The sequence below is a fragment of the Enoplosus armatus genome, chromosome 3 (genome assembly GCF_043641665.1).
Source record: "Enoplosus armatus isolate fEnoArm2 chromosome 3, fEnoArm2.hap1, whole genome shotgun sequence".
NCBI lineage: Eukaryota > Metazoa > Chordata > Actinopteri > Centrarchiformes > Enoplosidae > Enoplosus > Enoplosus armatus.
The window spans coordinates 274,565-288,278 of NC_092182.1; the positions used below are offsets into that span (position 1 = coordinate 274,565).

General features: G+C 43.9%; 1 pseudogene; it reads right to left on the reverse strand.

Annotated features, from left to right (window-relative positions):
* Positions 1 to 1,649: 1,649 nt before the first annotated feature.
* LOC139282841 (E3 SUMO-protein ligase ZBED1-like) lies at positions 1,650 to 3,050 on the reverse strand (annotated as a pseudogene).
* Positions 3,051 to 13,714: the final 10,664 nt, after the last annotated feature.

A 13,714-nucleotide genomic window follows, 5' to 3' on the forward strand; every position in this document is an offset into this window, starting at 1 on the left:
CACCAGTCATTGGCAAAATAGGAATCAGTTCTTGCTTTCTCTCTGGATAGACGGAGCGGATCACGACAGGGTAGCCGTGGATAGCTACCAGGAACTCGCTGGTGGACATTCCAACTAACCAGGGATCTGGTTAGAGAAGAGATGTTTTTCCTGACTGAGGAATCGGACATAGCTTGCTGAACAGAAACTGAAAAAAGGAAATGTGGCCGTTTGACATTCGCAGTGATTCCACGCTGAAATCGCAACTGACAGCAAGTGAGAGGAGAACAGGTTTTGGCAGCAATATGATTGGCTGATGGAGATCGTGACAAAACCTGGTATGACAGAGAGAGACTTTACGCTCATTATCAGCTGATTAGAGGAACAGGAAGCGGGGGGTGGGGGGTGGGGGGGATGAATGAGGCATAAAGATAGTCTTCCTGATTGAAACCAGCTTCAAAAGTTTGACAGGCAGATTAAGGAAGATGTCCTGAGGGACATATTCATTTTGTTGGTTTTGGCTCCTCTTGCAGCACTGTGTTTAGACAGGAAATGTCTTTCCCATATGTCTCTTCACAAATGCATCTGGAATATGATATTGTTGTTCATTAATCACACCAACAGCCACAGGAGACATAAAATGGGAATGCAAAGCACTGTTTCTCTGATGTAATAAAAGTCACGATCACATGGTTCACCATAACAGAATCAACACATGGTCACTAGCTCTGCCAGTGCAAAGGGAAGGGGTCAGATCAAAAAGACATTTCAATAAATCATAAGGAACTGTGCTGCATAACACTGCAAAAAATACACATTCATAGATAGATAAATACAGTTTATAGATCAGAAATTGTGAATTTCTTGTGTCGCAGCAGCAGGTTATCCAGGCATTGCACAGAAACAGTAAATATACATATTAACACTAGAAGAGAGAATATATATCAATAGAAAAATACACAACAAATAACAAAATTAATTACAATAGCTAAAAACAGACCTTAGACCTTAGCATACTCAATATAACAAGTTATATATCTAGAGAATACACATTATAGAGAATATACTACAATACACTATAAATATATTAAAATTAGGGGTGGGACTCGATTAAAAAAAAAAATCTAATTAATTAGAGGCTTTGTAATTAATTAATCTCGATTAATCGCATAACAATATTTGCCCCCAAAAGCAACATTTTTAAATTTAAATGGATTTTAGTAGAACACTGAATCAAATAAAAGACACAGACTTGAATACTGTAAACCCAAGCTCTTTTAATGTCTGAAAAAATAAATTGAATTGCATTTCAATTCAAATCAGAGAAAGAAAATATCTCTGGCCAAAATTTAATTGACCCAAAGTGAAAGTGCCATTTTAAGTACTTTAGTACTTTTTCAGAACAGTTTTGCCTTTAAATGGTAAAAAACAAAAAAACAACAACAAACAATTCAACATAAAGTGCAATCTCTACTTCTCTCTTCTTCTGGTAAAACAACCAGAAATATAAATGGTCATTTGACAGGCTTAAATCTCCTTTAAACTCCAAATACCCTGAGCACAACTTATTTTGTACATTAGGCTATAACAGTGCAGTTGCGCTATAACAATGCAATTGACATTTTAGTGCAAAAAATAACAAACCCATTGGCCTCACAATACCTCCATGCCTATTTCGCCTCCCTCTGTTTCAGCCAGTTGCTTAGACAAACTAGCCTGTTCACATTTTCAGAGCTCAAGGCAGCTCTCTTTTTTGTTACTATGTGACCTGCAAGTGAGAACAGCCTCTCACATGGGACAGAAGTGGCAGGGCTAGTCAGATACTTGTGGGCTAGGACAGACAGCTGTGGGTGGGTCCCTGCTCGACTGGACCACCACTGCAATGGGCAGTCTGTCTCACTGATGGTGGATTCTGCTCTGTACAAACTCAGGGCCCTGTTACACAGGGCTTCCTCATCTGAATCAGACTCTGAAGACAATGGCGAGAGAAGGAGGCTCTTTTTCTTTGCTGGCTCCTGTGTGGTGGTACCTTGACGCTGTTCCTGCAGCAGAGCCTCAAGGCTGGTCCAAACCTCTGCCCGCTCTCCCCTTGCAAGACACTTTAAATCCTTAAAGCGTGGGTCGAGCACAGTAGCCATTTTGAGCTTTTTAAATAAACAGTAACAATAAATCCTATTAAAAAATAGTTTTATTTACCTGCATGGCCCAAGGACAGTCGCTAGCTTTTGGAGTTTTACCAGCTCTGATGGAGTCAATATGACTAGTTTGTGCTTCTGTTTGGCTAAAGCAGCAAAAACAGCCTCTTGATTCTTTAGTAGACGAGAAATCATATCCAGCGTTGAATTCCACCTTGTGGAAACATCCTGAATGAGTGACTCTTTTTCTTGTCCCAGTCTAGTTTGCTCCTGGTGTAGTTCATCTGTATTAGCAGGGCTGTGTTTAAAGTGACCCACTATCTTGCGACATTTTGCTAAAGCATCACTAAACCCACTATCAGCAAGGCTAACAGTGATGGTTCTTTGCACGATGTGAGCAACACAAGGCATGTGTTGGAATGGGAGACGTCTTGCTGTAGCCATCATGGTTCGTGCACTGTCTGTCCCAATTGTGGTGACCTTTTGTTGAATTCCCCATTCCTCTGCCACAGAGAGAAACTGCTCAGCGCAGTTTTCAGCATAGTGTCTGGTGTTTGTCTTTTGCACAGTCAGGGCAAAAGACTGTAGATGCCATGTTCCTTCTGTGACATCAGCAAGGTGTGCAGTGACACCGACGTAATTAGAATTACTAACGGAGGTCCAATGATCCCCAGTCAGAGCCACAAATTCAGCTTTCTGCAATGCATCCAACTTTGCTTGCTTTTCAGTGTCATAAAGCTGTTGAATTTTGCCGGAAATAGTCTTTCTGCACGGCAGTTGAAAAGTTGGATCACATGTCGCTATCTGTAGCACATTTTCTAACCCCTTATCTTCCACCACTAATAGCGGTCTGCAGTCCAGCGCAATCCATTTTGCGAGTGAACTTGTGAGTCTGTCCGATGTTGTCTTACTCATTTTGGTCCTGAAGCCAGACATTTCATCGAGTTTGGGCTGCCGACACCGCTTGTTCGTACTCGGACCGGGACTGCTAGTGCCTGGCTCTGTGCTCGCTGCAACATGCTTTGCATTTAGGTGATACCGTAGGGTTGACGTGCTTCGGTGGTATGCAAACTCTTTTTTGCACAATTTGCATAAAACCACACTTTTGTCAATACTTCCATCGGATAATTTTTTTAAATGAAATTTTCCTTCCATCAGTCCTAGCAAAGAGCTTTCGTCAGATTCCTCCATTTTGGTAGCCGTTAGCCGAGCTCAGCTGTGTGCACCAGTGTAATCGGTGTACCAGGAAATCGTGCAGTGACAAACGTTCCGCGTTGTTTGGAATGCAAACTGCGATTAAATGCGTTAATTTTTTTAACGCGTTATTTTTTTTAAATTAATTAATCGTAATTAACGCGTTAAAGTCCCACCCCTAATTAAAATATAAATTAATGTGAATAAATATAGAATGCAATGGTAGAGTAGAGAGTATAAAGATGTGCAAATTCAAGAGCAAAATTATTGGAGGGACAGACAGAGTGGACAGAAACTCTAAAGCTCGGAGTTCTGAGCCATATTCAGCTCCCCTATAGTGCAAACAGTGTGAAACACTAGCTAACCTTACTTTACAAATGGAGTCCGCTAACGTCAACAAATGACTGGCACCCACCAAAACACAGAGTCAAACACAAAGCCCATGTAGCTTGCTTGCTAACACGGATGAATTGCTAGCTAGCTAACGTAGCAAAATACTGTCTTGAGTGCACAACGTCAGCGAATTCATCCAGACTCTCTGGGCTAATCTGGCTGGTTTATCAGCTAACGATACAAAGCAACCAACACCAGATCCATGCAGCATAGCTAAGTTATGCTAGTTGGCTAACCGTCGCTTAAACTCTGCTTCTGTTAGTTGGTTAGCTTGCCAAATACTCCGCCAGCTAACGTGATCCATGTATTCAGGGTTGCCAACTTCGGGTAGAACAGTAAGGGCAATTCTGACACATTCATGCAACTTCTCATTGGTCAATTCCTGCCTCAGGTTTGATGGAAAACAGGTCACAAACAAACTGCAATACCTCAGTGTGAATGCTGAAGCCTTGGAATCTCTCAGTAAAGTTCTCAGTCAGTTTGTCATGAAGTCTGTCATGATGGGCATTCTGTATGCCCCAGGAGCTGTACTCATGAATGCATGGAAGTGCAGCAATTTTGTTGCCATTATGTCTGTTGTGAAAATTGTTAGCTTTGTCTTGAAGGCGATAGACTTTTCCCACCCTGCACTTTGAGATTCAAAGTGTTCAAGTGTCCAAAAATGTCACACAGAAAGTAGCCTTCCGCTATAAGCTGTTTCAAGAGGTTTCTGGCCTGTTTGTGTTTAAATGTGCAAAGGAAAGTCACAATCTCCTGGCGGAGTTCACAGAAGCGGTCCAGAACCTTTCCTTTGCTGAGTGACATCACTATGGATGGGTAAGTCTGTGTGTTTGGCAAATGTCAGCAAGCGATAATGTAGGCTGGAGGTTCAGTGAATGAAATTCACAGTGTTCATGACAGTGTCCATGGTGTTTTTAAGATCACCCCTGAACTTTGCACAACACAGACTGATGAATGATGGATTGGCTGATGGAGATCGGGGGGGGGGTGAATGAGGCATAAAGATAGTCTTCCTGTTTGAACTTACACTGAACTTAAGTTCTTGAGACCTGTTACCTGCCTGTTTTTGGACTTTGCCTGTTTGGACTGCCATGTCTGCTTTGACCTTCCTTCTGCCTCACCATCTTGTAAGCTTTTGTGCCTTTTTTTGTTAATAAATTCACTCAACTACACTCAGTTTGCTTCCTGTGTCTGCGTTTGGGTCCAATTCTGTGTTCCCCATTGCCCTGCATACCCACCATGACAACAGTTTAGTCAAACGTATTTGAAAGAGAAAACAAACTCACAAACAAGTAAAAAAAACACTACGTCCTGGTCAAACTTTGACCTTCCATACATGCCGTAGTTTGCACTACAGTTTTCCTGTGCAATGAGGGGTTGTTAGCAACATTTCAGGTGGCCTCAATGTGAGGTTACCTCAAATAAAGTTAATCTGGTTAAACTGATGGCTTGTTTTTAACCTGTCTACCTCTCATGTGTCTGCCGTGTCACACTTTGTTGTGGTGATGTCACTGTATCTCCAGGTACAACCAACAGCTGGAGCAACAGAAATAAAACCTAAATTGTAATAAACCGTAGTTTCTCTTTAATCCACCAGTGGGCAGCGTGGAGGATGAGAGAGGTTGAACTATCAAAGTCCAGTTGGTTCCTTAGTGAGCCAGCAGGAGGAGGGGGTCAAGAGGAAGTGTCAGCAGGGAGAGGCAGTCATAAGTTCTCCCCCACCCTCCCGCTCCTGCTGCCTCTGTGGATGGATGGAGGTGGCTATAAGCGGCGGGGCTGAGCGTTAGCCCCTTCAGGTCTCAGCTGGACACACATTCTCAAGGTGTCCTCAGTCTCAAGTGCTGCCAAGCATCTGGAGTGGGATTCTACAGGCTTCACTGTGTCAAAGACCCCCCCTCACCTCATTGCCAATGATGATGAAACTCGACTTTGTTCTTCTCTGCTTTCCCAGCTCAGCCAGATGAACACACACAAGCTAGAATTTATAGCCAAGGTAAGAACCGGATCACACACAACCTCAGTGTGCTGTTACATACTGCTGTTGCTTTCTCAGCTGTTTCATTGTTTCTACACATCTGCCTGTGCTTGTTTGGAATAAACTGAATATAAGTGTAAAACAAAAACATGAAAAAATATGCCCTATGAAATAATAATTTTTTCCATCTGATCCACTGAAATTGAAATGAGCTTTAACACTGAGGTAGTGAAACTCAGTGATCCATGGTGAACATGCGCATGAATAGCAGAGATGTCAGTGAAAAAATGAGGAATGTGAAGAGTCGGTAACCGTCAGCTCTGTCTGATTCCAGTACTGAGGAGTCAGGAATGTCCAAGAGATTTTGTGCCATGGACTGAACATAATGTTCACTTAGTAATCAGCAGGACAACCAAGAATAACATCTTTTGACTTCATTCCTTCACCAGATGCTTTTATTTCAACTCTTTCTGCTCAGTTTGACTCAGAGCTCCCATCTGACTTGTATTTCTCTCTGTGGTTATGGTGTAGTGTTCTTGCCAGAGTCTTGTTCCTGTGAGCACTCTTACGACAGGTTAGAGGGATTTCTCTACATGCAATAATGTTAGCTGTCATTCAGAGAAATGCATTGCAGATGGTGTAATATGTATATTTTTGGCCTCCTTAAGTGCAGATTTGGGAAAAAATATTTCCAAAAAATGTGGAAAAAAAGAAAGTCTGTGTACAAAAAAACAACTGCAATAACTTTAGCGCTCAAGTGTAAATCAGTGGATGTTGCCTTCTCTGTAGCTAACACACAGAGGTGAGTAGACATGTGTTAAGAGTAAGGCTGAATGTGCAGCGCAGGTGTGCGCGCTGCACATTCAGTCAATCTCCATTCCAGTGTGTACATGCGTGTGTGTGTATGAGTATGTGTGTTGGTGTGTGCTCTACCTACAGTCAGTGACGGGACCACTCTTAATTCACTACCAGCATGTGCGCCTAAATCAAACTCATCTGGCTCTCCAAAATGTTGTGAAAATCAGGTCTCATTTAGTCATACGTCTTTTTTGGCCCATTACGAAGAGATTTGGGCAGGACAGCATCAGCGAAATTGAAATGATTTTGTAAATAAAAATAAAACGCTTGCAGAATCTTCCTTGAAATTCAAAACATAAAATTTGGGAATTGAGTTTATATTTGAATGATGAAACATCGATCACTATGGACATATTAGGACATATTTAACGGCTGTCCAATCAGAAGCTCACAAACCAGCTTCAAGAGTTTGACAGGCAGATTAAGGAAGATGTCCTGAGGGACATATTCATTTTGTTGGTTTTGGCTCCTCTTGCAGCACACTGTGTTTAGACAGGAAATGTCTTTCCCATATGTCTCTTCACAAATGCATCTGGAATATGATATTGTTGTTCATTAATCACACCAACAGCCACAGGAGACATAAAATGGGAATGCAAAGCACTGTTTCTCTGATGTAATAAAAGTCACGATCACATGGTTCACCAAAACAGAATCAACACATGGTCACTAGCTCTGCCAGTGCAAAGGGAAGGGGTCAGATCAAAAAGATATTTCAATAAATCATAAGGAACTGTGCTGCATAACACTGCAAAAAATACACATTCATAGATAGATAGATATAGTTTATAGATCAGAAATTGTGAATTTCTTGTGTCGCAGCAGCAGGTTATCCAGGTATTGCACAGAAACAGTAAATATACATATCAACACTAGAAGAGAGAATATATATCAATAGAAAAATACACAACAAATAACAAAATTAATTACAATAGCTAAAAACAGACCTTAGACCTCAGCATACTCAATATAACAAGTTATATATCTATAGAATACACATTATAGAGAATATACTACAATACACTATAAATATATTAAAATATAAATTAATGTGAATAAATATAAAATGCAATGGTAGAGTAGAGAGTATAAAGATGTGCAAATTCAAGAGCAAAATTATTGGAGGGACAGACAGTGGACAGAAACTCTAAAGCTCGGAATTCTGACACTTCTCTATCAGACAGCGTGTTATAGAGATTTAAAGATTTCCAGGCCTGTGTGGCTGTGGAGAACCTCTTGACCAGCTGAGGCTGGAAGTCACCTGACCCGACTGTGAAGTATTGGAGCTGCAGCTTCTATTGGACAGAAAAAAACAACATTTTAAGGATTTCAATATTATTTCAAACAAAGGTATACAATATGAAATTAACCGCAAAAATGAGTTTATGCAGTCCCAGCCGCAATAAACACTAATACAACCCTAGCTTCCCCCTGATCCCACCTCCATCAAATACAAGTAAATGGGCATAAAAAGGGTGCAGAGTGATGGGCTTAGTAGCCTATCAAGAACTCATACAAGTAACGGTGTGTTCAGAGCAAAAGCCAAGTTAATTTCTCGCATGGAGCTATTATATACAAAGTCAATGCAAAGACGCGAATAGATGCGAATTCACACTGGGCGATGCAAATAACATGATGTAAATATGCAGCATAGTTGAAATTTTTCAGCTTCCACGATGAATTCACGTAGCGCTGAATTGTGTCGTGTCGCAAAGGCCGATCAGCGTTGAGATTCTCCTGACATCCCTGGCCTCTTAACATTGAATCAGAAAGGGAGCAGAAAGTTATTGTAGCAGTCTGGGGGCATCCAGGGCTCTATGATATGTTCCTTGTACAGAGACCAGACAAAAAGGAGATTGCTTGGAGAAATTCTGGCATCGACCGGAATAATCCATGCCTCTTCCTTTAAAAATGGTGACGACAAAAACAAGATGGCGGAGTCCCATCAATGGACCCGGTACCAGCATCGGAGATATTGAGTTTGTTTTCTTTGGAGAGGTCTTTTACTGGTTTGTGTGGGACGAGGATTTACTAGTGGGGGAAAAAACAAACTGGATTGATAACATTGCCAGAAATCTGTTTTGTGAAACGGATTGTTGAACTCTGTACTTTTTGGGTGTATATTGTTTAGGCTAGCCTGTAAAGGACATTTACTTTTGTGCAGCGTGGGTTTTCCTTGTACCTTCAATACACTGATTTACACTGAACTTCCCTGTGTTGGCATTGCTGCTCTGATTATTGTTTTATTGGTATGCATTCTGTTTGGTGGTTCAAATTTAAGAGAAAGGGGTTCATGAGTGTTTTTCCTCGAGCAAGACAGGACAGATGCAAAACCAGGGTTCAGAGGCAGCAGCAGGGCCGTCAGAGATTAACATGGGAGGTTGGTTGACAAGTGAAGACACACACTTGTGATTGAAACTGCTTCCTTTGAATGCTCAATTGCTAGAATGAACATGGGCGGCATGGTGGTTAGCACTGTTGCACGGGAGGTAGAGCAGGGTAGAGTGGGGTCAGGGGTTTGTTCCCCAGCGCCCCCGTCATGTCGCGTGTTTTTGAGCAAGACACTGAACCCTAACTTGCTCCCGATGTTGACTAGCACCTTGCATGGCAGCTTGGTCGCCATTGGTGTGTGAATGTGTGAGTGAATGAGTGAATGAGACTTAATTTTAAAGTGCTTTGGGAACCGTGAAGGTTGAAAAGCGCTATATAAGTGAGACCATTTTACAAAAGGGAAATTTAAGAAAGTCTGGGATCTTTTCTTGCTGTACATTAAGGGCTGGCTGTGTTAAAGGGTTGTGGCAAAATCAAAGGCTAGATACTATCATGGCTGGAACTGTATTAATATGGCTGCATTTGTAAAATGCTTTATGTGCTGTAATTGACACTGAAAGCTATAATGACCAGACAATTCTACCCGATCAAACAACCAAGACATTTTTGTAATATTGTCACTACAGAGCCTGATCAGTCATTATAAGGCAGTGAGGTTGCCTTGTTTTGTCTGTAAATAGCGTTTCTTGTTTTGGTTCACGGAGCTCTTTCACCAGAGAAGAGCTCATGAACATCAGGGGAACAACTCCAGTGGATTTGTTTCCCGAATTTCTTACACCTTTAACTGTTTTATGGGACATTCTGGTCAAAGGTGCTCTCACCTTTGCAGCTCTACGTCGCCGTAGAGGGAAACGTGCCGGTGCGCTCGTGCGTCTTCGCCGGCGAGGACAACGCACACCGCTACCCGGAATATTTCTCTCTAACGTGCGCTCACTGGGGAATAAGATGGACGAACTCCAGCTGCTGATGAGGAGAAACAATGACTTTTATTCATCTGCTGTTTTGTGCTTCACGGAGACATGGCTGGGGGAAAGAACTCCCGACACGGCGCTGCAGCTGGACGGATTCCAGCTTCTCCGAGCGGACCGCGACGCGCACCTCTCCGGCAAAACAAAGGGTGGAGGTATTTGTTTCTACATCAACAGCAGCTGGTGTAACGACGTGACAGTGATCCGACGGCATTGCTCTCCTTCCATGGAAACTTTTTTCATAAACTGTAAACCATACTACTCCCCCCGTGAGTTCGCTTCACTCATTCTGGTCTGTGTTTACATTCCACCGGAGGCCAACGTGCAGGACGCACAGCGCGCACTCGCCGACCAGATACTGGAAACGGAGCAGACCAACCCGGACTCCTTATTTATTGTCCTCGGTGACTTTAACAAAGGTAACCTCAGACACGAACTCCCCAAATACAAACAGTTTATTAAATGCCCCACCAGGGAGGGGAACACTCTGGATCACTGTTACACCACAGTCAGTAACCCTTTTTACGCCGTCACCCGCGCTGCACTGGGACACTCTGACCACGACATGGTCCACCTGATTCCTGCATACAGGCAGAAATTAAAACTTTCTAAGCCTGTTGCGAGAACATCGAAGAAGTGGACCAGTGAAGCTGCAGAGGACCTGAAGGCGTGTTTGGACTGTACTGACTGGGATGTTTTCAGGACTGCTACCAACAGTCTGGATGAGTACACAGAGGCTGTGACTTCATATATCAGCTTCTGTGAGGACTGCTGCGTACCAACTCGGACCAGGGTGAGTTATAACAACGACAAACCCTGGTTCACTGCAAGACTGCGACAGCTGAGGTTGGAAAAGGAAGAGGCGTTTAAGAGTGGCAACAGAGCAGAGTTTAAGGAAGCCAAGTAGAAATTTAGCAAGGCGGTGAGGGAAGCTAAACGACTATACTCAGAGAGACTACAAGACCAGTTCTCCTCCAACGACTCTGCTTCTGTGTGGAGGGGGCTCAGGCAGATCACCAACTACAAGCCAAGAGCCCCCAACTCTGCTAACGACCGACGCCTCGCCAACAACCTCAACGACTTCTACTGTCGCTTTGAAAGACAATGGGACAGTCCTGACACCATCCCCCACACCATCACCCACCAGCTCCAGCCCAACAGCCCCAACCCCCTCATCACACCTGGGGCTGAACTCTCACACCTCTTACCACCACAGCTGCCCCCCAAAGTGCCACCCCCTCCTCCAGCATCGACACCTCTGTCTGTCCTTGAAAGAGATGTGAACAGGCTCTTCAAGAGACAAAACCCCCGGAAAGCTGCTGGACCAGACTCCATCTCCCCATCCTGCCTGAAGCGCTGCGCCGATCAGCTGTCTCCAGTGTTCACGGACATCTTCAACACCTCACTGGAGACATGCCACGTGCCAGCCTGCTTCAAGGCCTCCACCATCATCCCCGTCCCCAAAAAAACAGGGCCCACAGGATTAAATGACTACAGACCCGTCGCCCTGACCTCTGTGGTCATGAAATCATTTGAACGCCTGGTCTTGTCCCACCTCAAATCCATCACCGACCCTCTGCTGGACCCCCTGCAGTTCGCCTACAGAGCCAACAGGTCTGTAGACGACGCCGTCAACTTGGCCCTACACTTCATCCTCCAGCACCTGGACTCCGCAGGATCCTATGCCAGGATCCTGTTTGTGGACTTCAGCTCTGCCTTCAACACGATCGTCCCGGCTCTTCTTCAGGACAAGCTCTCCCAGCTGAACGTGCCTGACCCCACCTGCAGGTGGATCACAGATTTCCTGTCTGACAGGAAGCAGCACGTGAAGCTGGGGAAACACGTCTCAGACTCGCGGACGATCAGCCCCGGCTCCCCTCAAAGCTGTGTTCTTTCTCCTCTACTCTTCTCCCTGTACACCAACAGCTGCACCTCCAGTCACCAGTCCGTCAAGCTCCTGAAGTTCGCAGACGACACCACCCTCATCGGACTCATCTCTGGAGAGGATGAGTCTGCCTACAGGTGGGAGATCGACCATCTGGTGACCTGGCGCAACAGCAACAACCTGGAGCTTAACCCTTCAAAGACAGTGGAGATGGTTGTTGACTTTAGGAAGAGCGCAGCCCCACCCACCCCCATCACCCTGTGTGACTCTCCAGTGGACACTGTGGAGTCCTTCCGTTTCCTGGGCTCCATCATCAGCCAGGACCTCCGGTGGGAGCTGAACATCAGCTCCCTCATCAAGAAAGCCCAACAGAGGATGTACTTCCTGAGGCAGCTGAGGAAGTTTAACCTGCCACAAAAAATGCTGGTTCACTTCTACACTGCCATCATAGAGTCCATCCTCACCTCCTCCATCACTGTCTGGTACGCTGCTGCCTCCACCAAGGACAGACGCAGACTGCAGCGTATCATCCGCTCTGCAGAGAGGGTGATCGGCTGCAACCTCCCATCTCTTCAGGACCTGTACTCCTCCAGGACCCTGAGGAGAGCAGGGAAGATCGCTGCCGTCCCCTCCCACCTCGGACACCATCTGTTCAACCCCCTCCCCTCTGGCAGGAGGCTGCGGTCCATCAGGACCAAAACCTCCGCCACAAAAACAGTTTCTTCCCCTCTGCAGTCAACCTCCCCAGAACACAAACACAAGTTATATGTTATATTAACGTACATCACCCCTGTCCCCCCTGCGTTACATTAACGCACCCACCCCCTACTGGACACTTTATCTGGACACTTTACTTTATTCTGGTCACTGCACTGTTTTTTATTTATCTTATTTTTATTTTTATTCTTATTTTACCTTTTATATTCTACTTATTTGTTATCGAAACAATAGCACCTTCAGACCACGGCAAATTCCTTGTAATGTGTACACACAATGTATGTAACACAAGTAACACAATGTATGTTACTTGGCAATAAACAGTTTCTGATTCTGATTCTGATTCTGCAACTGAGAAACCACCCACTGGTACGTCAAGAAAAAAGTTGGATTGGAATTTGACTCGTTTGTTGTTGTTCTCAATGTACTTACACTGTTCCAAGAACAATTTAAAAACAGACATACAGCTAAAAACAAAGCTAACACAGCTGAACAAAGAAAAAAAAAATATAGGAGCAAAAACATGCAGTGTGTCTACATATAAGTCAGACTTTCTGTAAAATGTAAACAAGAATACAATCGCGCAAATATGCTGGGATGAATATTGAATGATTCATGTAACAGGCTGCTTTATGTACATGAAGTGTAGTGTCGTGCGAGCACTGACTCCAATAAAAACACATCTCCCAGGTAAGTTTATACTGTCTACTTCAGTCCAAAAAAGGCAAGCTAAATATGTAAAATAATACCTGCACAATCTTCAAACTATATTCTTTAGAAATTCTTAAGATATGGCTCTTACATTTCCGGACCCTGATAATAGGAAGCATGCCAATTACTAAACTTAAACTTCCAAAGAGTCATACAAATCTAAACAGCATCTAAACAAGAACTTATACTAATCTCTTTGCTTTTCCAGGGGAAGACCATCCCACTGCTTCATGAAGCAGACAGCTTTGTGACTGGTCTCACTAGGACGCTGGTCTTCATCTGAACACTGAGGCTGCGTATAGCGCCTTTGGTATCTGGAATTGTTTTGAGAACTCTTGCCATCATCCAAGAGTTCCAAGGAGCAGAATTGTCCACAATTATGACAATGTCTCCAGGCTGGAAGTTTCTTTTGCTCTGGACCACTTCTGTGTCCATCTTGACCAGAACAGGTCAGCAAGGTATTGTGATTGCTTCCATCTATGTCGTACATACGCATCCTCTTTCTTAAACACTCCTGGAGGCATGCTTGTTTGACTTTTCAGTAACAACAAGTGATTTAGGGTAAGTG